Genomic DNA, 3,654 nt, shown 5'->3' with positions numbered 1-3,654 from the left:
CATTAAGATAGATCAAGCAATAAGCTGGGCATATAAGAAAGGAAACTCGCCGCCTTGAGCCGGTTCTCTGGCAAGGCGGGATACAAATTGAAAATAATAAATAAATAAACTATGGGCATTCGTTTAAGCATAACGTAAAGGACAGACAAGCTGGAGAGGCTTCACCCAGCATCTAAAGGATGCTGATTTTTTCCTGGGAAACGAGTTCCGGATTTGTGATGCCACCAAAGAAAAGGCCCTCTTGCAATTGCTACTTCTTACCTTAACAGTGTGGGCAATTTTGGGAAAGGGATTCTGAAGCTGACCTTAAGCAACAGTCTTGGTTCCTAGGGAAACCTTGAGACACCAAGAACCCAGAGCACTTTGGGCATTATAGGGCTGAAGAGCACAACTTTTGAAAGCCTGCTGTTGGGGCTACCCTAGGGTAAAGGCATCACCTCTGGGCTACAGTGGGCCTTGATAAAGATAGTGAGACAGCTATCAGAAGATCATCAGTCAACAGTTTTTTCCCACTGAAGATACATTCGGAGTCATTAAGATCATAATTATTAGTATGAATTGTCACAATCAGATATTTGACTGGTAGACCATGTTCTACAATTGAGATCTAGCCAAGTTCTTGGGAATTGCAGATGTATCTTTGCAGGATTCTTCCTGTTCCAAACAACACTATTTTCTGGAGCTGAGCTGGTGTTATTTGCTCAATGGCCAAAATGTCCAGATGTTTCTTGAGACTTCCAGGCACTACTCCACGAGCTCCAATGACAACTGGCATGATGGTAACCTTCTTCTCCCAAAGGTGCTTTAACTCTATCCATAGGTTGTGGTATTTGGTGTCTTCTCCTGTTCTTTCTTTTATATTCTGCTGTCTCCTTGAACTTCAGTGTCAATTATTCAAAGACTATTCCTCATTTTTTCCCCTACAACTGTAATATCAGGGGTGTTATGCTCCAGGTGTTCATCTGTTTGCAGTTGGAAGTCCCAAAGAATATCAAAGGGACTTAGGGTGAAAAAGCCAGTGGTTTCAACTGCAGGACAGCTAGTTTTGACACAGATTTTCCAAACTAACAGTTCTGAACAAATGAGAATGTTGTGCAGATTCAGCTTAAAGCATAATCTGTTGGTAGTGCTTGTCCTGATCAAGAAAATTACAGCAGAGCTGAAGGGAGGGGATCATCCATGCAGAAGCAGGTGAGTAGGAAGGAATCAATAGTGTGTGTTTGTTTCATAATTTTAAAATTTTCCTGGCTGTCCTTTCTCCCATCACAGTTCGGACACAGGGCAGGGTGTTTCAGAATCTATGCTTCAAAGAGATATAGGTAGAGAAATGGGTTCTGTGGTAACTGCATCATTTAAAATGATGTGTCTCCACTGGGAATATGCGCCTGCCTAGCAAACTGTGGAGACAAATTTGCATGAAGGAGATTTTTAAAGTATTCACAAATAGTCCTAGCTTTGTCCAGGATGAAAACGAGGCAGCGAGAGTATAATTCACCATGGTAAAGGATGAAGGGGGATACATAGCAAGGTTATTTTCACACATTATAAGAATACTTTTTGGATCTGAAGCATATCACTTTCGAACATTCTTGATTGGAAATAGAGTCTAGGAGAGCCTTATTTAAATCAAAGTATGTGTAGGCACACATGCATATATAACAGAAACAGACAGGCCAAAATCTGTTTGAATATCATGGAGGAAGGGGAAAAAAGACATTTCTCCCCAGACCTGAGAGATCATAACGACTGTGAAAACTGATTGGGTCAGAATGCCGGTCTAGGATGGAGAAGTTTATTACGTGATCTTGAGCCGTCCAGTCTCCCTCTCTTGCTCACAGGCTTTGCAGTAAGGATAAAATAGAGGAGGTGAGAGCCACTGTTGCTTTCCTGAGCTCCGTAAAGAAAGAGAGAAATAAAGCTGAGATAGATGGTGAACTTCTCACTTATCAGCTTTGAATGGGGTGCAAGACGAGTTGTATAAATCTAATTCCGTCACCTGTAGAGAAACTGGACCAATGGTTCCCTCTAGTGGTTTTGTTGTTGATCAGTCGCACAGTTGAGTCCGACTCTTCGCAACATAGACCACATCACTCCCGGCCCTCCTGTCCTCCACCACCCTCTGGAGCCTGCTCAACTCCATTCTTGTCATATCAAGAATTCCATTGGACATGAATGCTGACCTTAATAGCACTGTGGTCAGTGCTCCAATCCGTCTGCCTGTTGCATCCAGTCTTCAGCCCCACTCAGAACCAAGCCCAGGGTCCTCTGATCAGCTGAGTGACTGACTGTTCCAACTTGCACCTGATTGAGGAGGGGGTGGGGAGTATAAGATAGAATACAGCATTAAAGACATGGCATTGGGGGTGCTAAGATTTTCCTGAAGAGGATTTTGAAGAGGAACACAGTTGGGTTCAAACGTACCTCAAATGAAGATGATGCGGCTCAGGGCACTAAACTCTGGTGGGCAACTGAGTCAGAGAACACTTTCAGAAGCGGTTTGTCTGCTGCCTCCACACAGAGATTTCTCCCCACATTAGAAACAGGAGGCCTCTTCATTAAAGGGGAACAGCCAGAATACCTTTTCTTCATTCCAAGCGCACAACTCATGGTTTCCCCTGGGCTTTCCCCTTACAACCAGATTAAAAGCAAAATCTGCTTTAGTCTAGCTCACAGGAGGCTCTGCTGAATGGCTAAAGGGGACCATCCTTATGGATTCTCCCTTCATCACTGCCAAAACTATGAGAAGAGCTCAACTCTGTTTGAAAGCAGGATGGGAAAGCTCACCAGGTCCCCCCCATTGCTCTTTGTACGGATTTTCACCTTTCCCTGCTCTGCTGTGTGACTTCAGGGAGTATGAACTGGGCTGTAGAAACTCAGGTACAACTTGCCAAATAACACAGCATGTCTTTTGGCCCCTGAGACATTTGTTCCCCAAGGTGAGAATGTGTTTCCTGCCACATGCCTTTTTCTGCAGAACACCTCCACCACACACACATCTTTACCCTCGTACACACTTTGGACCAAAATCAGTATTCCAAAGGTGAAGAGCCCTCTTTTTGCCCAGCCATTCTCTCTTCAGTGCCTTGGCCTTCAGAATATCCCTTTTGGGAGTTTCATGCTCTATGCTAGAACCCTATAGACCTTCCTTCCTTTCGTTAGCAGATGTTTTTGTCTCACATCCTCCTGAGAGTTTATCACTGTGGCTCACCCGTAGCTACTGCTATATGCTGAACAATAGTAGGTAGCCTCATCCTTTTCCAGCACATTGGTGAAGGTTAAGTAAGCGACTTTTCTAGAGTTATCCGTGGAAGCAGAGAAATTACCGGAGACCTCAGATCCAAAACTGGTCTCACCAGAGCTGACTGTATACCAGAGGATGAATTTGGGGCTCTTGCCCTCTTTTTGCTGATACCAGCCAAAAGATCCAAATGTGCTAGTTACTGTGCAAGAGAGTCGAGCCGTGACTCCCTGGGAGGCTGACTGCAAAGGTGGCTGAGTTAGGGTGAAGGGGGGCGAGGACCCTGAAGAGGAGGGAAAGGTAATTTTGTGAATTATACATGACAAGAAAGAAGACCCGCAAAACTCGTGGGGGGGGGGCGGGGGAGCTCCAAACTCAGCAGCCGGAGAAACCAGCAGGAGCAGGTAAGCTCTCCT

The sequence above is a fragment of the Gekko japonicus genome, unplaced genomic scaffold (genome assembly GCF_001447785.1).
Source record: "Gekko japonicus isolate JY-2015 unplaced genomic scaffold, Gekko_japonicus_V1.1 scaffold1414, whole genome shotgun sequence".
Taxonomy (NCBI): Eukaryota; Metazoa; Chordata; class Lepidosauria; order Squamata; family Gekkonidae; genus Gekko; species Gekko japonicus.
Note: the sequence above shows the minus strand (reverse complement) of the source record.